Here is a 25,383-nt window from a genome sequence, read left to right on the forward strand (position 1 = left end):
TCAGCATCGCAGATAGGGTATATAGGTCAGCATCACAAGTGGAGTATATAGACCAGCATAACAAATGGGGTATATAGATCAGCTTCACAGATGGGGTATATAGGTCATCATCACAGATGAGGTATATAGGTCAGCATCACAAATATAGGGTTTACAGGACTGCAGGACAAATAAGGGTAAAATTACTTGAATCCAGACTGGGTATACAGTAGTGGCTAGACTGCTGATGGTCTGATTCGTCAATATAGAACGGGATCCTCCCAATAGACCAAGGTTACTGTAGAAAAAATGGGGATGGATTTGGGACATAGCGATGTCACCAAAATAAGGTCTGAGGATGAATCAGCCACAGAAAAACATCAGCCGTTTAAATAGACTTCATTAGTGAATGCATATAGTATCACAAAGGAGGGAGCTCTCCCTGAGTAGCTGTCTCAGCCATCCCAGGAAGAGTGTTCCTCTAGAGTATCTAAATCAATAAGACATACAATGAATAACACAATAAAAATACAACGTTGTATATAAAATGTGAAAATTGGATGGTAAACTTCCTCTCAAAATAACTGAAAAATATACCGTATATATCCCCTATGGTCCAGACCAGTTTCAGTCCTTGGCTGTGACAAAGTGAACGGCACTGGCTGTATCTGGATATATAGTGTTATTCATTGTATGTCTTATTGATTTAGATACTCTAGAGGAACACTCTTCCTGGGATGGCTGAGACAGCTACTCAGGGAGAGCTCCCTCCTTTGTGATACTATATGCATTCACTAATAAAGTCTATTTAAACTGCTGATGTTTTTCTGTGGCTGATTCATCCTCAGACCTTATTTTGGTGACATCTATGTCCCAAATCCATCCCCAATTGCCCCCCCTGCAGGGCTTGCGGCACCAACAGACAACCTTCCCCGCGACGTGGATCTCGAATTACTGACAGGACCCCCCTTCAGCGCGGGCATCGCGGCACTGACAGCACACCACCCACGGCATGGGCATTGCGGGACTGACAGCACTTCACCCCCCCCGCCAGTGCCTCCACCAGTGCAGGCAGCAGCGGCAGCTTCCTCCACTCTGTGTCTCCTCTTCCGCCAAAACGCCGGGCATCCAATAGGATCGCCTGGCGCTTAGCCCATTCGGGAAACAGGTCTCACTGACCTGCCTCCTAGTTGAAAGGAAAGGCACTGCAGTGTAAAAATAGCGAAAATTCATTTGCTATGGTCACACAATTGGGTGGGATCAGGGCGCACTCTCTGAGCCCTGAGCCCATCTTTTTTTGAAGCATATTAGAGCCTTATCAGGTGCTTAAAAAAAAACACCCCCGCCATAGGAGCCCATGCATCCAGCGTCCTAAAAGGCGCCGGGCGCATGGATAGGAGGTGGCGGCAGGTATGGGGGGGGGGACAATGCACGGGATGCCACTGATATATAATACAGTACACCCGAAAGCCCCTCTATTGGTCAGTGAGGCTACCCATTACATTAGAGGACCAACAGGAAGGCTTTAGAAGTAGAAAGGGAACAACTTCTACACAAAAAAAGTCTAGATTAGCATATAACCTCACCGCCACATCTCAATGTAGTGCTATTTCTGACATGCAGTAACCTTTGCTTCACATACTAGCACATTATGTAAAACTTCCCTTAAAACAAAGCCCTCCAGCGGTGCACTATCACGGTTTTTCTAGGGCTTCCATCTTCACCCAGTCTTCCTCCAGGGCTTGCGGACTATGGGCGTTTGACTGCCCAGCATGCCGTCCATCGAGAGGGCTGTGCACATGTGCCGGTGACATCACCTGGCACTGCTACAGTAAATATCTCCTAAACGGTGCACGTTTAGGAGATATTTACTGTACCTACAGGTAAGCCTTATTATAGGCATACCTATAGATATAAATCATTAAAAAGCCTTTACTACTTTAAAGTGGGCAGATTTTTTAACTGTAAACTAGGCACACAGTGTGCTACATATACCATGGCAATGGTTGCCTACACCAGCATTACAGTATGTCTATAAGACCCCTTTTCACACTGGCTTTTCAATCAGGTCCACCTGTCAGTTTTTCATGAGGACCTGAATGGAAGATGCAGCTCTATGGACAGGTTGATGTACTTGTGTTTGTTTACATCCGCCTACCTCAAGGTCTGTCCAGGTCCGTAAAAAAACAAAAAAAAATGAAAAAGGACTCCATTTACATCCGATCGCCCAAAGAGCTATCAAGGATGGACTTAAACTGAGTGTAAAAAAACTGATATCCATCTCGTTCAGCTCCAATTCAACAGGGATCTGCTCATGGATCCCCTGAAAGAACCCTGAATTTGCACTTTACAACAGCAGCGTGTACCAGGGAACTCTATAACGTAGTGCAGCTATGTTTTAGGTAAATTTGTTTTTTCTGCACTCCATACTGTATCATATTGAACAACATAAATGAAATCCAGCAAGGTTTCCTAAGGCCGCTGCTATAAACTGCAGAAAGAGAAGCAGGCAACAGCTCAATTTTAAAAAGTAAATGGGGGCCAGAAGGACAGAGCAAAAAATAATGAAAAGGAGGGGATGTATAACAGTGAACTAACATTTTAAAATATCCGCGAACAATTCACGGCACAAAATAGATTTTTTTGTAGGAGCAGTTGTCCAATTTCATGTGACAAGAATGAGAACAAAGGGGCAGAGAAAGGAGACAAAGATAGCGTGTGTAACACATGCCAATCATATTGATCAGCAGATAGGAACCACTGTAATTGGTTCCAATCCTGTCTTCCTAACCCCTGACTTTTAGAAACAGCATTTAGGACAATTCTCATACAAAAAGGAATCTGTTGTATGGAGGGAAGTCCAGCTCTGTATGAGGCAGACTTAATACATTTAACAGGATAATTAAGAGGCCTTTATTATGTTTATCAGTGGAAAACCTGAGCCTGGGATGATGCACATAACCGGGGATGGTGTTCTACCACCTCTGACTCACATTCCACCACCTTTGGCTCAGACCCTTTGGTGCCTGCTCACCACAATCACTTGTAAACACAGAAGTCTGATTTCTGTGCTTACAATTGACAGCTCTGCACTCTGTATGTAATGCAATCCTGGTATTTAATGCCCCTTTAAGACCCCCCTACTGTATTCGTGAAATTTGACTGACCACACCAACTATTTGATGTGATTTGGAGGGTGTGTGTGTAGGGCAAGGGGTTTTGTGGGGTCCTGGTTAAGTTCCAGCACCTATTGTTTGAGAAAAAAATCTCTGCACATAACTGCTATGATGAATTACATTTTTCATAAGACGCATCCCCTTTATATCCAAGTTCCCCCATGTACATCGATGGTTCATCATGCTACAGGTCCCCACAGCCATAGCTCACAACTGTCACTGATTTCGAAGGACTGTCCCAGATTTGGAACAATGTCCCTCTGTCCCTCATTCATCCTCATTTGGTCTGATCTATATATAGTTGTATATAAAATGCACTTTTTATCTTTCAAAAAGTGTTTCCCAGTCCTAAATCGATGTAATTTTTAAAAGCAAATATAAAGAAATAGTAGTGGTAAAAAAAAGCCCTTGTGGATTTCATTAAACTTTTTTTGTTAATTCTTCTTTAACCTCTTCCCGACCGCTGCACGCCAATATACATCGGCAGAATGGCACGGGCAGGTAAATGGGCGTACATGTACATCCCTTTGAATTTTCCGCCTAGAGGGCATGGGAGCGTCAGCCGCGCGCCTCAGGAATGTGATTGCAGATCCCGCAAACTCGATGTTCGCCGGCGGCCCACGACTGCGGTGAGGAGAGGCATTTCCCCGTTCTGCTTAGTGACATGACAGAGATCTATTGTTCCCTATCATCGGGAGCAGTGATCGCTGTCATGTCAGTGGTAGCCCATCCCCCCACAGTTAGAATCACTGGCTATTTATAGCACTGATCGCTGTATAAACGACAATGGTGCCAAAATAGTGTCAAAAGTGTCAGCCATAATGTCGCAGTCACAATAAAAATCGCAGATCGTCGCCATTACTAGTAAAAAAAAATTATAATAAAAATGCCATAAATCTATCCCCTATTTTGTAGACGCTATGGGCCAGATTCACAGTCAGCGGCGTAATTTTGTGCGGGCGTAACGTATCCGCTTTATGTTACGCCTCCGCAACTTAGACAGGCAAGTACTGTATTCTCAAAGCACTTGCTCCGTAAGTTGCAGCGGCGTAGCGTAGATCGGCCGGCGTAAGCCCGCCTAATTCAAATTTGGATCAGGGGGCCGTGTTTTATGTAAATCTACTGTGACCCGACGTGATTGACGTTTTTCCCAATTGGCGAATGCGCCGTCCGTGGAATTTCCCAGTGTGCATTGCTCCAAAGTACGCCGCAAGGACGTCATTGGTTTCAACGTGAACGTAAATGACGTCCAGCCCCATTCACGGACGACTTACGCAAACGACGTAACTTTTTCAAATTTCGATGCAGGAACGGCGGCCATACTTAACATTGCTACGCCGCACTTATGCCACCATATAGCAGGGGAAACATTACGCCGGGAAAAGCCTAACGTAAACGGCGTATCTTTACTGCGTCGGCCGCGCGTACGTTCGGGAATTCGCGTATCTAGCTAATTTGCATACTCGACGCGGAATTCGACGGAAGCGCCACCTAGCGGTCAGCAAAAAATATGCAGTTAAGATCTGACGGCGTAAGAGACTTACGCCTGTCAGATCTATTGGATATCTATGCGTAACTGATTCTAAGAATCAGGCGCATAGATACGACGGCTCGGATTAGGACTTACGACGGCGTACATGGCGCTGCGCCATCGTAAGTCCTTTCAGAATCTGGCCCTATAACTTTTGCGCAAATCAATCAATATACGCTTATTGCGATTTTTTTACCAAAAATATGTAGAAGAATACGTATCGGCCTAAACTGAGGAAAAAAAATGTTTATATATTTTTGGGGGAGATTTATTATAACAACAAGTAAAATATTGCTTTCTTTTCAAAAATTTTGCTGCTTTTTTGTTTATAGCGCAAAAAATAAAGACCGCAAAGGCAATCAAATACCACCAAAAGAAAGCTCTATTTGTGGGGAAAAAAAGACGTAAATCTTGTTTGAGTACAATGTCATACAACTGCGCAATTGTCAGCTAAATTGACACAGTGCCGTATCGCAAAAAATGCTCTGGTCAGGAATAGGGTAAATTCTTCTGGGGCTGAAGTAGTTAACGGGGTGTGGCAGGGGGAATGTCCTATGCCTACATATGTTTGCTAGTAGGTGTCCCTCATTCCCATCTCGAAATATTGTTCAGAAGCCCCTCTATAAATGAAAGCTTCCCATAACTTCAGAGTTGCCCCTATACATCAAAGGACCTCTATAATAAGTCTGCTTATCACATCAAAGTCCCCCATTACAAAGCCCCCCAATCACACAGTCCTCTCTTGACATCAGAGCCCTATGTTTTGGCTCCAGCAGCGTAACAGAGAGCAGGAGGTGGATTAGGCAACCCTAAATACTGCCTGACCTGAGTCACGCAAGGGAGTTGGCAGCCATCACCATAGTTACCAATGATGCCATGTTTCCTGGCCCTAAAGCGTTATTGGCCCACCCACAATATACCAACACGTGATGCTGTTTGAGGGCAAACTAGATCCTATGCTCAGTGAACTTATAGGCAGATGCAGTGTACTTTCTCCACTGTAAGCTCTCTGCAGTGGCACTGTTGTTGGAGAGGAAGTCAAGAGGAACAGGGTTCCTCTATGGTTTCCTGTGTCAATGAAGAAGCTACCCTATTGGATTCTTCCGCCCCATGTGACTCCGGTGGTCAACTTGGGTCAGGCAGAGCCTATTTAAGGCCTGGCTCCCAGGTTTGACATTTCGTATGTGGGCAGTGTAAGGAAAGTTATCCTGACAAGGAAGGAAAGCATAGGGTCTGTGACATCTCTGGACATATTCTCGATTGGACACAAGATGGCCAGGTTGCACTCCACCCTCTTAACAGGCGCTGTCAGTCCGGTTGAGCATCGCTCTATTCACTTTGCTGAAAACTGTGAGGATACCTGGTTGGGCGGCTCACCCCCGTGTTCTGTCGTGAACTGTTTCTGCATAATTCAATACAAGTTCTTTATTGCACCCTTCTTATTATGGTTTGACAAAGGGACGAAGTGATGTCATCACCCCATCCCAGCTGAGATTACCAAGCCAGCCGAGGACACAGAGAAGCCACCGTTCTACCACATTGCATGCGGTTTAGCTTCCCCAGCCACACTGCTCCTGTCTGCATCTGCCCAGCAGCTTCCTGGACAAACTCTGCATATCAGAAGAGTGCCAAGCAAGCCAAGGACACCCAGACACTGATGCACACCACCCTGCCAGCTTCTCCACTATCCAGCACTTCTCTCTCACCACCCAGCAGCTTTCTGGCTGGTCTCTGCACAACACCAGCCGTTTGCCTGACGATTTCTGCTAGAGTCGCCAAGACCTCTACAGATGACAAGCTGACATGTCCTCCATTACATGTAAGTGCAATATTTATTCATTACCTAATAGCTGTTTTCAACACTCTACACTCAGATAGAGGCGCCCTCTGTTGTTTTCTGTCTTTATTGCACCTGCCTGTGTGAAGTATTGCCACTGCACTACGCTGCACACCACCTACAAACTCAGATGGCGCTCTGGTTGAAAAACATTGCTCTGGAGGAACCCATGGTTGAGGAAGGCTGATCTAGCTGGAAGGCAAAACATCAGCTAGTAGTTTTTCAGAATGTAGAAAAGAGAAGCACCCAGGATGCAGACATGAGGAGCACATACCTCTTTGCGAACAGCATCTCTGCTGGGGACTGAATGCAGTGTTTGAATGCTGAGTGGGAGCTTATGCAGTGGTATATTCTTTACAAATTTCTTATAAGATAATAGCTGAAAATATGGAAATAGTGTTTCCAGGTACAGAGAGTGTCAGATCTTAACCACTTAAGCCCCGGACCAATACGCTGTCTAAAGACCCAAGGTGTTTTTACAATTTGTCACTGCGCTGCTTTAACTGGTAATTGCGCGGTCATGCAATGTTGTACCGAAACGAAATTTGCGTCCTTTTCTTCCCACAAATAGAGCTTTCTTTTGATGGTATTTGATTGCCTATGCGATTTTTATTTTTTGCGATATAAACGGAAAAAGACCGAAAATTTTGAAAAAGAATGATTTTTCTTATAACAAAAAGTAAAAAATATCGAATAAACTAAATTTTCGTCAAACATTTAGACCAAAATGTATTCAGCCACATGTCTTTTGTAAAAAAAAAATCGCAATAAGCGTATATTTATTGGTTTTCGCAAAAATTATAGCGTCTACAAACTAGGGTACATTTTCTGGAATTTACACAACTTTTATTTTATGACTGCCTATCTCATTTCTTGAAGTGCTAAAATGGCAAGGCAGTACAAAACCCCCCCAAATGACCCCATTTTGGAAAGTAGACACCCCAAGGAAACTGCTGAGAGGCATGTTGAGTCCATTGAATATTTTTTTTTTTTGTCCCAAGTGATTAAATAATGACAAAAATTTTTTTTACAAAAAGTTGTCACTAAATCAGTGTTTCTCAATTCCAGTCCTCAGGTCCCCCCAACAGGTCAGGTTTTCAGGATTTCCCTCAGATGAAAAGGCTGTGGTGATTACTAAGGCAGTGAAACTGATCAAATCACCTGTGCAAAATAATGGAAATCCTGAAAACCTGACCTGTTGGGGGAGCCTGAGGACTGGAATTGAGAAACAATGCACTAAATGATATATTGCTCACACATGCCATGGTTATATGTGGAATTGCACCCCAAAATACATTCTGCTGCTTCTTCTGAGTATGGGGAGTACAGGGACTTTTGGGAGCCTAGCCACGTACGGGACCCCGAAAACCAAGCACCGCCTTCAGCATTTCTAAGGGCGCAAATTTTTGATTTCACTCCTCACTACCTATCACAGTTTCGAAGGCCATAAAATGCCAAAATAGCACAAAACCCCCCCAAATGACCCCATTTTGGAAAGTAGACACCCCAAGCTATTTGCTCAGAGGCATGTCGAGTCCATGGAATATTTTATATTTTGACACAAGTTGCGGGAATATGACAAACTGATTTTTTTTTGCACAAAGTTGTCACTAAATGATATATTTCTCACACATGCCATGGTTATATGTGGAATTGCACCCCAAAATACATTCTGCTGCTTCTCCTGAGTACAGGGATACCACATGTGTGGGACTTTTTGGGAGCCTAGCCGCGTACGGGACCCCGAAAATCAATCACCACCTTCAAGATTTCTAAGGGCATACATTTTTGATTTCACTCCTCACTACCTATCATAGTTTTGAAGGCCATACAATGCCAAGATGGCACACAACCCCCCCAAATGACCCCATTTTGGAAAGAAGACACCCCAAGCTATTTGCTGAGAGGCATGTCGAGTCCATGGAATATTTAATTTTTTTGCCCCAAGTGATTGAATATTGACCAAAAAAATTAATACAAAATAAATTACAAAACGTTGTCACTAAATGATATATTTCTCACACATTCCATGGTTATATGTGGTATTGCACCCCAAAATACATTCTGCTGCTTCTCCTGAGTACAGGGATACCACATGTGTGGGACTTTTTGGGAGCCTAGCCGCGTACGGGACCCCGAAAATCAATCACCACCTTCAAGATTTCTAAGGACATAAATTTTTGATTTCACTCCTCACTACCTATCATAGTTTTGAAGGCCATACAATGCCAAGATGGCACACAACCCCCCCAAATGACCCCATTTTGGAAAGAAGACACCCCAAGCTATTTGCTGAGAGGCATGTCGAGTCCATGGAATATTTAATTTTTTTGCCCCAAGTGATTGAATATTGACCAAAAAAATTAATACAAAATAAATTACAAAACGTTGTCACTAAATGATATATTTCTCACACATTCCATGGTTATATGTGGTATTGCACCCCAAAATACATTCTGCTGCTTCTCCTGAGTATGGGGATACCACATGTGTGGGACTTTTTGGGAGCTTAGCCGCGTACGGGACCCCGAAAACCAATCACCACCTTCAAGATTTCTAAGGACATAAATTTTTGATTTCACTCACACAAATCTTGAAGGCGGTGATTGGTTTTTGGGGTCCCGTACGCGGCTAGGCTCCCAAAAAGTCCCACACATGTGGTATCTCCGTACTCAGGAGAAGCAGCAGAATGTATTTTGGGGTGCAATTCCACATATAACCATGGCATGTGTGAGAAATATATAATTTAGTGACAACGTTTTGTAATTTATTTATTTTTTTGGTCAATATTCAATCACTTGGGGCAAAAAAATTAAATATTCCATGGACTCAACATGCCTCTCAGCAAATAGCTTGGGGTGTCTTCTTTCCAAAATGGGGTCATTTGGGGGGGTTGTGTGCCATCTTGGCATTTTATGGCCTTCAAAACTATGATAGGTAGTGAGGAGTGAAATCAAAAATGTATGCCCTTAGAAATCTTGAAGGCTTTTCGGGGCCCCGTACGCGGCTAGGCTCCCAAAAAGTCCCACACATGTGGTATCCCTGTACTCAGGAGAAGCAGCAGAATGTATTTTGGGGTGCAATTCCACATATAACCATGGCATGTGTGAGCAATATATCATTTAGCGACAACTTTGTGCAAAAAAAAATCAGTTTATCATATTCCCGCAACTTGTGTCAAAATATAAAATATTCCATGGACTCGACATCCCTCTCAGAAAATAGCTTGGGGTGTCTACTTTCCAAAATGGGGTCATTTGGTTTTTTTTTGTGCTATTTTGGCATTTTATGGCCTTCGAAACTGTGATAGGTAGTGAGGAGTGAAATAAAAAATTTACACCCTCAGAAAGCCTGAAGGCGGTGATTGGTTTTTGGGGTCCCGTACGCGGCTAGGCTCCCAAAAAGTCTCACACATGTGGTATCCCCGTACTCAGGAGAAGCAGCAGAATGTATTTCGGGGTGTAATTCCACATATGGGGGGAGTATGCTTTGCGCGTGGGTGTAAGCGTTACTGGCACTAACTAGCTACCTAGCGGCACCAGCGACACTAATACAGCGATCAGAAAAATGATCGCTTAGTGACGCTGGCAATAGGGGGGTGAAAGGGTTAACTCTAGGGGCAATCAGGGGTTAAAACCTTTATTAGAAAATGTATGGGGGTACCTAACACTATAAAAACCTAGCGGGCGAACCTCAAAAAATAACTAGCTACCTAGCGGCACTAATACAGCGATCAGAAAAACGATCGCTTAGTGACGCTGGTAATAGGGGGTAAAAGGGTTAACTCTAGGGGCAATCAGGGGTTAAAACCTTTATTAGAAAATGTATGGGGGTACCTAACGCTATAAAAACCTGGCGGGCGAACCTCAAAAAATAACTAGCTACCTAGCGGCACCAGCGACACTAATACAGCGATCAGAAAAATGATCGCTTAGTGACGCTGGCAATAGGGGGTGAAAGGGTTAACTCTAGGGGCAATCAGGGGTTAAAACCTTTATTAGAAAATGTATGGGGGTACCTAACGCTATAAAAACCTGGCAGGCGAACCTCAAAAAATAACTAGCTACCTAGCGGCACAAGCGACACTAATACAGCGATCAGAAAAACGATCGCTTAGTGACGCTGGCAAAAGGGGGGTTAAAGGGTTAACTAGGGGGTGATCAAGGGGTTAAAAGTGTTAGGTCCAGGGTAGCCCCCTACCCCCCCCAATAAAGGTTTTAACCCCTTGATCACCCCCTAGTTAACCCTTTCACCCCCCTTTTGCCAGCGTCACTAAGCGATCGTTTTTCTGATCGCTGTATTAGTGTCGCTCGTGCCGCTAGGTAGCTAGTTTTTTTTTAGGTTCGCCGCCATGTTTTTATAGCGTTATGTACCCCCATAAATTTTCTAATGCTATAAAAACATGGCGGCGAACCTCAAAAAAAAACTAGCTACCTAGTGGCACGAGCGACACTAATACAGCGATCAGAAAAACGATCGCTTAGTAACGCTGGCAAAAGGGGGGTGAAAGGGTTAACTAGGGGGTGATCAAGGGGTTAAAACCTTTATTGGGGGGGGGTAGGGGGTTATCCTGGACCTAACACTAACTGCCTGACTCTAACTGCCTGTCACACTGACACTAAATGCAGTGATCAGTAAATGATCACTGCTATTTAGTGACATTGTGACAGGGGGGGCTGGGGGGGTGATCGGGGGGTGACCGGGGGGGGGGAATTGTATGCCTATGTGTACAGGTGTCAGTGTAGTGCCTGTGTACTCACTGTGTGATGTCTCCGCTCCTCCGCCGGACGAATATACCGGCGGGAGGAGCGGTGACATCACTTCCTCCTCTGCCTGTGTTTACAATGCAGGCGGAGGAGGGCGGGGGAGGAAGCGGATTGGCTGGGGAGCGATCCGGAGGGGGCGGACAAAAACGAACCGCAGCTCCCTCATCCCGGATCGCTCTTGAAGATTACCGGACCGCCGCATGTACCGGGGGGGTCCCGATTGGACCCCCGACCCACATCAAGCAGGGCACAGGTACAGGTACGTTGATGTGCCTGTCTGTGCCATTCTGCTGACGTATATGTACATGAGCGGGTCGGGAACTGGTTAAAGGAAACGGATACATCTGCATCTACCAAACTTTAAACTTTAAAATAATTGCATTTTGCATTGTATATGCAGTTCCACTAAATGATAAGTTCACTTTTGGTAACATGTTACATGTTACACATTTTACCAAAGAGCATCTGCCTGCGCTTGCACCCACTGTCACAATTTAGCTTAGCCCCTATGGCCACATCATTCATTCACAGGAAATGAATAAATGAACTACAATAACCGTCTTCCACAGTGGCAGTGTGTAGTTCTCAGTAAAATGTGAGAAGTTCGTTGATCTTCCTGTCCTCTAGTAGCTGTCTGCCTGTATGGGAGGTACGGCAGGTAGCTATAGTGGGATTCCAAGAGCCTGACACTGCACCAGCGATTTGTACCTGCAAAAATATGTGCATTTATTTTAAAAGTGATGGATTTTATATTACAGTTAGTTGGTATTGAAAATCAGGAACATTTACAGAGACTAACAATCTGCAGAACTGTTTTTGCAATTCAAGGACTGCAGGCTTAGCTATATATCAGCTATATCTATTCATTATTGTTAATCACATACTGTATATGTACATCATCTTTTTATACATTAACATAATATTTTTCATCTTTTTATACATTAACGTAATAACATTATATTATTAATAATCATATTTCTGGTTAAAAAAAGTGCATACTGTATTTTGTGAAACATATTTTTACTATAAACTTATCTAAAAGAACATACAGTGAAGTTAAATATTACAACTTTCACATTTTCGTTGAGGAACTCTACTGCCACCGTGTGGTTAGGATGTAAACCGAGAGTTCACATACTATTTCAAGTAAAGTTGTGAAGTCACAGGCATTCAATACAGGACCTTTTCTGGTCCCATGCACACTGGGGCTCTGCTAAACACTTTGCTCTTGGCAGGAGAAAAGCAGCTCAAAAAACGCACCTAAGCCATGTTTTTGCAAATGCGTTTAGGCACATATAAACGCATAAATCCCCTAGGTGTTCATTTATTTCACTGGCCGTCATTAAAATGTATTCTGTCCCTTAAATTTGGGTGTTTTTATAGCCAAAACCTTCCTCTTCTGCTTGCGTAAGTAATGAGTTTTTTATTGTCTGACTCTAAACGCCCCTCGCTCTAAACTCCTGTAAACTCCTATGTGTGCATGGACACATAGGCTAACATGGAGGGCAATTTAGAGGGTGAAAAAAAAGTCAAACTTCTTTAAAAAAAAACACAAGTCGCTTACTAAATAAACAGTTCAGGCGCTATGCAAAGATACTCAATTCATAAATGATGGAACAACATGAGTACCAAATTGTTACCCAAATATATTTATACGACCACAAAGTTCCTCGCGGCTGAGAGGAAAAACAAGTACAAAATTGGTGTGAATCACTTTCTAAAGTGTATGGATCCTCTAAATGCATTTATAAAAAGTCATAAAATCGCTTTATATATATATATATATATATATATATATATATATATATACTGTATATATATATATATATATATATATATATATATATATATATATATATATATATATATATATATTTACCCTGGCCTCTCAGAGTTCCTTCATACTTTTACTAAAATATATGATATATTGTTATCCCATGCATTCCCCAAGTATCAATATTACATCAAAGAATTGGGCCATAGTATTACAACAGAAGATTGAAAAAAGTAATTCCTCCTAACCTTTAAATCTAGGCTCTCAACATTTATACAAGAAAATAACTATAAAATAGTTACCAGGTGGTACAGATGAGGCTTATTTTATTTATTTCAGGTACTTGTATAGTGCTGTCAATTTACGCAGCGCTTTACATATACATTGTACATTAGTCATTACCCTCAAGGAGCTTACACTCTAAAGCCCCTAACTCACATTTATATGTATACATATACTAGGGACAATTTGGACAGGCTCCAATTAACCTACCAGCATGACTTTGGAGTGCGATAGTAAACTGGAGTACCCAGAGCAAACCCATGCAGGCACAGGGAGAACATTGCAAACTTCCAGCAAGGTAGTTAGTTGTCGTGGTTAGGATTCGAACTAGCAACCATTTTTGCTGCTAGGTAAAAGTGCTATCCCCTACACCACTGTGCCACCCTTCACAGAATGTCTTCAATCTACCCTGAAAAGTGTTGGCTGTGTGGGGGATAAAGGCACAATGATCCCCATATGGTGGACTTGCAACTGTTTGGGAGTCTGTGTTCCAAATTTGCTCTATTGCTACTCGTATGGCAGTATCAGAAAACTCTGGAAATGGCCCTATTGTCTATTTATCCTGGCTCTAAGGGAGAAAAGAAAAAAAAGGGGCTGCTTCACTTTCTCCTCTCCGCAGAGCGAATACTCATACTCAGACACTGGAATACCGATGTTGCTCCTACTATTAAAGAGTGGCTAGTTAAGGAGAATGGAAGGAATTAACGGCAAACATACAAGCATGTTATCCTAAGTATATGGCGATATGGTCTCCTTGGATTGAGTTTTTGGGCTCTCATATTCTGGGATCTTTCTTAGAAACAGTTTTTACTTCATGACATGACTCTGACTTAAAGGATCACTAAAGGAATTTATTTTTTTAGCTAAATAACTTCCTTTACCTTACTGCAGTACTGGTTTCATGGCCTCATTGTTCGTTTTTGCTTTGAAGTTGCTGTAATTCTGCTGTGATCTCCACACTTCCTGCTTGTCTGGCTCCTTATGAAAAATCTCATGGCAGCTTTTCACTGTGGTCCAAGCTGTGTGTCTAAAACTCCTCAGAACCAATCAGATTAATTTTAAAAACAAAACAATGCCCTGGATTTGTTTGTTTTTGTTCTGTGGGTCTCTTTACTTCACAGAAACATGAAACCAGTTTAAAAACGAAAGTGAAACTAAAGGCACATTATATGATTGAATTTAATCTATTTTTAATCATTTTTAAAAGGAATCAGTTAACTTTTATGTCTCTATACCCTGTAAACAGTAATTTCAGCGGAAAAAAAAAAAAATTCCTTTAGTGACCCTTTAAAACAGCAGCTCCCCAGATAGATTGTCAGAGAAATAGATAGATTTGCTTGTAACAGTGTTAATTTAGTCGACTAAAACATTTTAGTCTACTAAATGAATACTATTTTAGTCTACTAAAATATGACTAAAACTAAATCAATTGAGATGACTAAAATACAACTAAAACTAAAATGGCATTTTTGTCAAAAGACTATAATGGGACTAAAACTAAAATGCCAGTTTAGTCAAAAGACTAATGCCGCATACACACGATCATTTTTCGGCATGAAAAAAACGTTGTTTAAAAAAAATGTCATTTAAAATTATCTTGTGTGGGCTTCACATCATTTTTTTGGGTTCTGAAAAATGACAAAAAATGTTTTCGAACATGCTGCATTTTTTAACAACGTTTTAAACTATGTCGTTTTTCGGGTTGTAAAAAATGATCGTGTGTGGGCTAAAACGACGTTAAAAACCCGCGCATGCTCAGAAGCAAGTTATGAGACAGGAGCGCTCGTTCTGGTAAAACTCCTGTTCGTAATGGAGTAAGCACATTCATCACGCTGTAACAGACAGAAAAGCGCAAATCATCTTTTACTAACACAAAATCAGCTAAAGCAGCCCCAAGGGTGGCGTCATCCGAATGGAACTTCCCCTTTATAGTGCCGTTGTACGTGTTGTACGTCACCGCACTTTGCTAGAGCATTTTTTTAAAACAATGGTGTGTAGGCAACGTTGTTTTAATGATGAAGTTGGAAAAAACATTGTTTTTCCTACATGTCGAAAAACTTTGTTTTTTTTTCATGCCGAAAAATGATCGTGTGTACGCGGCAAAAGACTAAAACTAAATTGAAATTTGACTTCAAGATTAACACTGGTCTGTATTGCATGTTCATACCTCAATACCATAAATAGTAACATATCAGATTTTTCACTACAGCAGTATATAATGAGTTTGGAAATTGTAGAGAAATGTTAACTAATGCATTACAATTTAAATATAACCATTAGATTTTAGATGACTAAAATAAATTTTAGTCGACTAAAATCTACTGGAGATTTAGTCGACTAAAATCTACTGGAGATTTAGTCGACTAAATATGACTAAAACTAAAACAATTGCAGAAGACTAAAATGGGACTAAAACTAAAATGCCATTTTAGTCCTAAGACTAATAAAGCGTACACACAAAAGAGCAGGTTCTAAATTTTTAGCGGCCATTTTTTTCATCAAGAAAAATGCTCTGGAGCCTACACACAACCGTTTTCATGATCAATTTAACCACTTCAACCCTGGACCATTTTGCTGGTCAATGACCGGGCCACTTTTTGCGATTCAGCACTGCGTCGCTTTAACTGACAGGTCTCTGAAACGGAGCTGAAGCAGGGTGGTACACCCGCGAAGCGCGTACCATGCCTAAAGTATGAAAGGCAACCTCCGTAGGATGCGCCAGCCGAGGACAAAAGGATGAAATAACAATGTCCTTATTCCGGCGAAAGGCCGAAACCACCTTCGGAAGAAGGGAAGGTCGCTGGTGCACCACCACCTAATCCTTATGGAGGATCAAGCATGGCGGCTTGTAAGACAAGACCGCCAACTCAGAAACCCCTCTAACAGAGGAAAAGGCCACTAAAGGGGCCACCTTCTGAGATAGTGTCAAGATAAAATCTCTCTGATGTTTCCAAAAGGGAGGTTCCAAAGAACCGAGAGCACCACAGTCAAAACTCATGGGGGGAGAGATGGACCAAGAGGGGAAAGTATATGGCAAACCCCCTGCACAAACAAGGGATCCACCAGGAAACGGGCCGCAAAAAAGCCACTGAAAGAACACAGCTAAGGCTGAAATCTGCCCCCAAACGGTGCTTTAAGCAATTTTTAGATCCACTCCAAGCTGTAAAAACAACAGGACCCTGGACACCAAGTACGTCCGTGGACGTCACTCCATCTCTTCGCACCAAGAGATGTAAGCCTGTAGATCCTCCGGAAGAAGACTACCGTGCCCTCAGCATTGTTGAGATGACCGAGTCGGACAGACCCCGGTCTCTTAAAGTCTGGCTTCCAATAGCCATGTTGAGCAAGTCATTGACTGTACAACAGGATGAAGTATGGGACCTCGAGACAGAGGGACCTCCCGCCTGGGCAACTGCCAGGTTACCTCCGCTACCAGGTGCCCCGAGATCGGCGAACCAAGGACCAAGGACGCCGAGGCCAAGCTGAAGCGATTAGAATCATCGGGATCTCCTAAGTCTCCACACTGTGGAACAGCCGAGGAAGCAACTACAATGGCGTAACGGCAAAAAATTGCCGATACAGACCCCACAGGGCCACCAGCGCGACTGACGCATCTGTACCAGATCACTAGACCTGACCACTAACTTTGACACCCTTGCTGTGGAGACGAGCAGCCAGGAGATCCATGCCCTGTGAGGCTCACCTACCTGCAAGGGAGCCGAAACACCCCAAGCACAAAGACCAGTCGCCCTGGTCCAGCATCTGGCGACTCCAATAGTCTGCCTGCTGGTATACCTGAAGGTAGACCAAAGCCACGGCCGTGGCGTTGTCCGGCTGAAACCAGATCGGACGACCTTGCAACCTCCTCGACCACGAGGAGAAGCATAGCCTGATCGCCTAAAATAGTAGGACAATGAACGGTAGACAGGGTCCACAGCACCTAGTAGTCCCAAGCGGTCTCCCACCCAGGCACTAGCCAGGCCCGACCCTGGGTAACTACTGAGACCAGACCAGAGCGGGCACATACAGGGAGGTGTGGCCACAGATCCACGCAAGTCCAGCGACTCAGAGACGAAGGGACCCCCCAGGTGCCCCCACAACCCTTGAGGCTGGCATCTGTCGTAAACACCGACCACTGGAAGGAAGAAACAACTTCCCGGACCGAAGAGTCGGGGATCTCCGTCACCAACTCAGAAAGACTCTGACTAGGTGGCGCACCGGAATCTGATGATTTCAGAGACAACTGATTTTTACCACCTGGACAGTATTTCCCCAGAAAACCCGAGCGTGGAACCTCGAAGGAGGCTACCCACAGGCCCCTGACCAGCAGGGGCCCGGAGAGAAGACCAATTGCGTGATGCCAATACCTTCCCCACAGACTGAAGCGTCTGCAATTTCTCCAGGGGAAGAAGGACCTTCGCCTAGATACTCCAACGCTGAGTCGGAACCTAGCATGCCCAGGACTTGAACCCTGGGTCACACACATGGAAGGCGGGCTTGCTGCCACTGAGCTACACCTTCTGGCCCAAATGTTTAACACCCACTCGAATCTTCGGAGGGTCTGAATGGGAATAATACATCCACTAGGTCTGAGACAGAAGCTGCTCTCAGAAGAAAGTTGTCCAAGTAGTCAACGAGGCAAAGCCTCGCTGTCCCAACAAAGTTAGGATAAGTGCGAGCTCCTAGCTGGAAACCCATGGTGCTGACACCAGATCAACAGGGAGCCCTCTCTCACCATGAAGCACAGAAAGAACATTGCGACATACGCAAAACGGGACATGCATGTATACGTCCCTGATGTCCGAGGACGCCAGGACGTCCCCCGGATGGAGCGCAGCTACCAAACGAATGGATTTCATGTGGAACTACCCGACGTTCTGAGGCTGAGGCCTGAGGCCCATAGAAAACCCCAAACCTCTCGTCCTGCAGAAAAGGTAAAATTACCCCGCAGCTTAGCAAGTCCCACATTGCCCAAAGCAGATCGACGGGCCGGAAGAGGAAGGCACGAGAAAGAACTTTTCTGTGGCTAGGAGGAAACCCTATCTAGTACTCCGAAGAGACCACCTCTCAGACCCACTGGTTGGAGAGCAGGGAGGTTTCACCGAATTGTGAACCTGCAAGCCACCCCCCCACCTAGAGACAGGGAGGGAAGGCAGTGAGGGACTACAAAAGCCCTAAGCGGCTTTCCTCATTCCGCATCTAAGAAACTATCAAAGAAGGGCACAGAAGGAAAAACCTACACAGAACGGTCTGAATTGTGAACCAAAAAAGACAGAGCCCTCTGCGAAAACCCAGCTGCACTATCCAGCTGAAGAGAGTCCCGTACAGCAGTGAGAAGCGCACCCATAATTCCTTATCCTGCACCGACCTAGGTATCTGGTCCAGAGCATTCCCCAGGGGATAATGGGGGCACTCTTTTAACCCCCGCCCATCCGCAGTCCGCCCCCACCCTGGCACAAAAGTGTCCAGGACCAACAATAAAGCCTCTGTGGGAATCCCAGGTGCTAACACCTGCTGCCATTACCAGCATGTTGGGTAAGGACCCAGATACTGACTCCATAGCCAGATACTGACACCATTATAAAGGAAAAACTCCCAGAGCCCAGTTCAGACCTGAACAAAAACCCACCACTCCTGCTGCGCTGACCAGGGGGGTTACCCAGGGGACTCACCACACCTGAGGAGCCTGCTCAGCGCCACTGCCCGTTTCCAGCACACAGCTGTGTGTGAGGAGAAAATCGTGAGGTAGCTGTGAGGTAATCTGTGTTGGTGCTGTGTGAGGTGAACGGCGCAGCGCGCCGTAGGTATCAGCACTAGAGGTCTAGGATTTAGGCAAGATGGCCACCGAGCGCAGCATATGGAGTCTGACACGGCCACAGGAAAATGGCCGACCGCAATAATATGCTGCATCACAGCTCGGCTACAACAAAATAGCCGTCAATGGGATTTTCAATAGGAATTGAAAATCACCCATAAAATTGCGCCAGCAAAACGCCGCAATTTAAACAGTGAAAACCTAAAAAGGCTGCACAACACTACAAAACCTCCAGAAAAAGAGGACCCCCAGCAGTAAAAAACACATAGGCCAGTGCACAGTCCCTCAGCAAGGTGCCCCCCCCCCACAAATGAAACAACAGAGGGAAAAAGGGAGCAGGGAAGGAAGGATATCCAAACCCCAGGAATGCTCAGCCGTACCACCCCACCTAAGAGGGAGGGACTGTACTTACCCGTCCACACGACGACTTCACTGACGCATTCCAGACAGGCGCACAACTGCAATGGAGGTAGCTGTCGGCTCGTTCCACTGGGAGTAAGGCAACACCACAGCCCAGTCATGTGCAGACCTCGGAGCAAGGCTCACTGGCCACCCCAGGAGTCATGGGGCATGTCGTGGCAGACCCAGCCTCTTTGCAAAGGTGTGCTCACGCTCGCTGGCCGGACTGAGAAGACTACAAGAATCTATAATATCCAGCCTGTCTCTCAGCCGACAGTTGACAGAAGTCAAAAGACAAAAATAAAATAAAATAAAAACTTTTCCTCAGGGCGCTGGGCCCAAAGGGCAGAACGAAACTGAGGCTGCATGCTGCAGTGAGCAGGGTTATGTCTGGAGGGACCGCCCCCTGGGCGGGGCTGTTCAACCCTGTTAATGTAACATGTATTTAATTATCTAACATGTTTCTGCCTAGTCCTCTCCTGTAAACAGAGAACATAACCCACTTGTCAAGATTTAAGGAGCTGTGTCTGTCCATGGACGATAAGAGAAATAGGGGATAGTTTTATGGCATTTTTATTAAAAAAAATGTTTTACTAGTAATGGCGGCGATCAGCGATTTTTATCAGTTCTGTGACCTTATGGCGGACACTTCGGACACATTTTTGGGACCATTGGCATTTTTATAGTGATCAGTGCTATAAAAATGCATTGATTACTGTAAAAATGTCACTGGCAGGGAAGGGGTTAACACTAGGGGGCGAGGAAGGGGTTAATTGTGTTCCCTAGGTGTGTTCTAACTGAAGGGGGGATGGGACCGACTAGGGGAAATGACAGATCGCTGTTCATACATTGTATGAACAGACGAACAGTCATTTCTCCCCCTGACAGGATCTGTGTGTTTACACACACAGCTCCCGGTTCTCGCTCTGTAATGAGCAATCGCGGGCGCTGAAATGCGAAATTACGTATACCTACCTGATTTCGTGCAGTCGAGCGGCTGGTCGGCTAGTGGTTAAAATGTTTTGTTTTTCTCATCATGAGAAATGGTCGTGTGTACGCGGCATAAGACTAAAACTACGTCGAAATTTGCTGCCAAAATTAACGCTGGCTTGTAAAATTCTCCCCATTTTCTTTTTTTTCTTCTTTAACCACTTGCTTACTGGGCACATATACCCCCTTCCTGCCCAGGCCAAATTTCAGCTTCCGGCACTGCGTCGCTTTAACTGACAATTGCGCGGTCGTGCGACATGGCTCCCAAACAAAATTGACATCCTTTTTTCCCCAGAAATAGAGCTTTCTTTTGGTGATATTTGATCACCTCTGCGGTTTTTATTTTTTGCGCTATAAACAAAAATAGAGCGACAATTTTGAAAAAAACACAATATTTTTAACTTTTTGTTATAATAAATATCCCAATTTTTTTGGGACTGCGACATTGTGGCGGACACATCGGACACTTTTGACACATTTTTGGGACCATTCACATTTATACAACGATCAGTGCTATAAATATGCACTAATTACTGTATAAATGTGACTGGCAGGGAAGGGGTTAACACTAGGGGGCGAGGAAGGGGTTAAATGTGTGCCCTGCATAGTGTTTCTAACTGTGGGGGAAGGGGAATGACTGGGGGAGGTGACCGATCTGTGTCCCTATGTACACACACAGATCCACGTCCTTGTCTGTGTAATGGCCGATCGTGGGTGCCTGGCGGACATCGCGGCCAGCAGGCACGCGCATCGGCACTGCAGTGATGCGGCACGCCCCCCCAGTGGCCGGAAGAGCGGAGTACATTTATAGACGTCCTCCCGGCAATTGAGAGCCACCTTGTGGCCGTCTTTTGCCTATAGCAGCCATACCAAGTGGTTAATTTTGTCTGTTTTGTTTTGCCTTCGGGCAGATTCTTGCCCAAGTGAAATAATGGTTACTTGATCGTCAAAATATTAGAAAGGATTGCCCATCTCAAGCTTCACTAATGTGATATATGGGATCAAGGCGATCCAGACTATGGTCTTTTTGAATGTAACCTTTCAAACTATTTTAAAAATATATATATATATTAAAAATTATATATATAGATATATCATTTTTTTTTCACCATTTTATTGTAAAGTTACATGAGCGAAATTTTCCCAGCACAGATTCACTAGCCTCACTTGTGGAAATCAATCAACAGTGCAGGGCTGAGGTTAACAGACTAGAGCCAGGGAAGCCAGCAAGTGTTCCTAATCACTGCCACACCAGCCATGGTGTCAACAGCTCAGTGTTGGCCAGCAATAGTTTTCCTGATCACTAGCCACACCAGTCCCAGTGTCAACCGACCAGTGTAAACCAGCAACAGTGTTCCTGATCACTAGCCACACCAGTCCCAGTGTCAACAGACCAATGTGAGCCAGCAAACTTTTTCCAGCTCACTAGCTTCACTAGTCCCAGTATTGCCAGTGCCAGTGTTGGCCAGCTGCAACCCCAGTGGTGTAACCAGAGCCAGTAAAGCCAACAGTGTTCTGATTTCTAGGTACACCAGTACCACTGTAAGAAAGGGACAATGTTACTGATCACAGCCACACCAGTACAGTGTCACTACAGCCAGTAAAAGCGAGCACCAGTGACCTGATCGCCAGCCACACCAGTACAGTGTCATGTAGTACCAGTGGCGGCCCGTCCATAGGGGGCGCATGGGCGCCGCCCCCCCCCTCCCCCAAAGCCAGTAACAAAAAAAATATATATTTTTTTTGGCCCTTTAAGAAAAAAAGGCCCTTTAACAGCACTACTATGCTCGGGGTGGGCGCCAGTCACAGTGCACTGCTATAGCGTCATTGAAGTGTCATGCCAATGCAAGCAGGCAAGACGCTTTATTTGCAGGTTTTATTTAAGCTATGTGGCTATGTGCTGTGCGCCACGAGCCAATCACTCTCCAGTGTCTCCACAGTCTCCACTCTAATTGGGTCCTGCTGCTTCCTCTCTGCCAAAGGAAATGGGCGGTGCTTTCCCCAGGGCACTGGGCAGTGTAACTTTTGGTTTTGGCTCCAGGAGGAATCTAAGGTAGGAAACTTATTAAAATACTTTATTTGTCTCATTGTCTGTCCTGTCCACCCCATCCATGTCCAGCAGCACCTTGTGCTGTATGCTCAGCCTGTACTGTGATCGGACTGAGTGTGGACAGGAGGGAGGGAGAGGGTGCCGTGTGCCGTGCTTCACCCAGCAATCAGAGCCTTACACATCTCCTGTCTGTGTGTGAGCCGGGCTCTGAATACTGAGTCCTGCAGCTGTGCTTAACAGATCTCTTTTCTCTGTGTGTCTATCTGTCCCCCCCTCTCTCTCTCTGTGTCTATCTGTCCCCCCCCCTCTCTCTCTGTGTGTCTATCTGCCCCCCTCTCTCTCTCTCTCTCTCTATCTCTCTCTGTGTGTCTATCTGTCCATTTCTCTCTCTCTCTGTGTCTATCTGTCCCCCTCTCTCTCTCTCTCTCTCTCTGTCTATCTGTCCCCCCCTCTCTCTCTCTCTCTCTCTCTCTGTCTATCTGTCCCCCTCTCTCTCTCTCTCTCTCTCTCTCTCTCTGTCTATCTGTCCCCCCCTCTCTCTCTCTCTCTCTCTCTCTCTCTCTCTCTCTCTGTGTCTATCTGTCCCCCTCTCTCTCTCTATATCTATCTATCTATCTATCTATCTATCTATCTATCTATCTATCTATCTATCTATCTATCTATCTATCTATCTATCTCTGTATCTATCTATCTATCTATCTATCTATCTATCTATCTATCTATCTATCTATCTATGTCTGTATCTATCCATGTATCTATCTATGTATCTATATATGTATCTATCTATCTATCTATCTATCTATCTATCTATCTATGTGTCTATCTATGGGCCAGATTCACATAGAAGAGCGCCGGTGAAACGTAACCCGTTTACGATACACCGCCGCAAGTTTCCAGTTTTAGTGCCCGATCCACAAAGCACTTACCTGTAAACTTGCGGCGGTGTATCGCAAATACGTCCGACGCAAGGCGGGCCAATTCAAATGGGCGTGTGCCATTTAAATTAGGCGCGCTCCCATGCCGGACCTACTTTGCATGCTCCGTTTTGCAATTCCCGTCATGCTTTGCGTGCAGTGACGTCATTTTTTCGAACGGCGACGTGCGTAGCGTAATTCCGTATTCCCGGATGGCTTACGCAAACGACGTTCATTTTTAAATTTCGACGCGGGAACGACGGCCATACTTTAGACAGCAATACGTTTGCTGACTAAAGTTAGGGCACCCAAAACGACGACTAACTTTGCGACGGGAAACTAGACTAGCGGCGACGTAGCGAACGCAAAAATCCGTCGTGGATCGCCGTAACTCCTAATTTGCATACCCGATGCTGGTTTACGACGCAAACTCCCCCCAGCGGCGGCCGCGGTACTGCATCCTAAGGTCCGACAGTGTAAAACAATTACACCTGTCGGATCTTATGGATATCTATGCGTAACTGGTTCTATGAATCAGTCGCATAGATAGAAACAGAGATACAACGGCGTATCAGGAGATACGCCGTCATATCCCTTTTGTGAATCTGGCCCTATGTGTCTATCTATGTGTCTATCTATGTGTCTATATCTATGTGTCTATCTATCTATCTATCTATCTATCTATCTATCTATCTCTGTATCTATCTATCTATCTATCTATCTATCTATCTATCTATGTATCTATCTATCTCTGTATCTATCTATCTCTGTGTCTATCTATGTCTATCTATCTGTCTATCTATCTATCTATCTATCTATCTATCTATCTATCTATCTATGTATCTATCTATCTCTGTATCTATCTATCTATGTGTCTATCTATGTGTCTATCTATCTATCTATGTCTGTATCTATGGGCCTAATCCTCAAAAGAGATACGACGGAGTAACTGCTGTTACTCCGTCGTATCCCTGGTCCTAACTATGGAACTGATCCACAGAATCAGTTTCCCATAGTTAGGACGAAGATCCGACATGTGTAATTGAATTACACTGTCGGATCTTATGCAGTACCGCATCCGCCGCTGGGGGCATTTCGCGTCGAAATGCCGCCTCGGGTATGCAAATTAGGACTTACGGAGATCCACGAAGCTTTTCAGCTTCCGTCCTGGACACGGGACAGAAACGGCCTTACTTAAAATATGGGACGACGCCCTCGAGGCCGCAGACGAAGGAGAATCTTGTCTCCTGGTTCTGCTGGACCTAAGCGCAGCCTTTGACACGGTAGACCACAAACTGTTACTGATGCGACTAGCTTCGGTAGCAGGAGTCGCAGAAGGAGATTTACCATGGTTTTCTTCCTTTCTGGAAAACCGATCACAAACAATCAAATTGGGTGCCTTCACGTCAGAAAAGCGCACTGTGTCATGTGGAGTCCCCCAAGGATCCCCCCTGTCACCGGTGCTTTTCAACATCTATCTTCGCCCTCTCTTTGACATTATCAGTAGCCAAGAACTACTCTATCACTCTTATGCAGACGATACGCAACTGTACTTGCGCATCGGCAACAAAAAGAATCATCATCCCAGTTTAGAGAAATGTCTCTCTTTGATTGACAACTGGATGACCAAGAGCTATCTTAAACTTAACAGTTCTAAAACAGAACTCCTTGTGTTTCAGGCCAGCCGAAAGAGTCAAGCGGTAACAACTTGGACACCACCTGGGCCAAATCATCAACCCTAGCTCCAAAGTCAAAAGTCTCGGGGTCATCTTCGACACCTTCATGACAATGGACGCACAAATAGGGTCAGTAGTCAGCGGAGCGCACTATCTGTTGCGCCTACTACGCAGACTTATTCCATTTATCCCCA

The sequence above is a fragment of the Rana temporaria genome, chromosome 4, assembly GCF_905171775.1.
Source record: "Rana temporaria chromosome 4, aRanTem1.1, whole genome shotgun sequence".
NCBI lineage: Eukaryota > Metazoa > Chordata > Amphibia > Anura > Ranidae > Rana > Rana temporaria.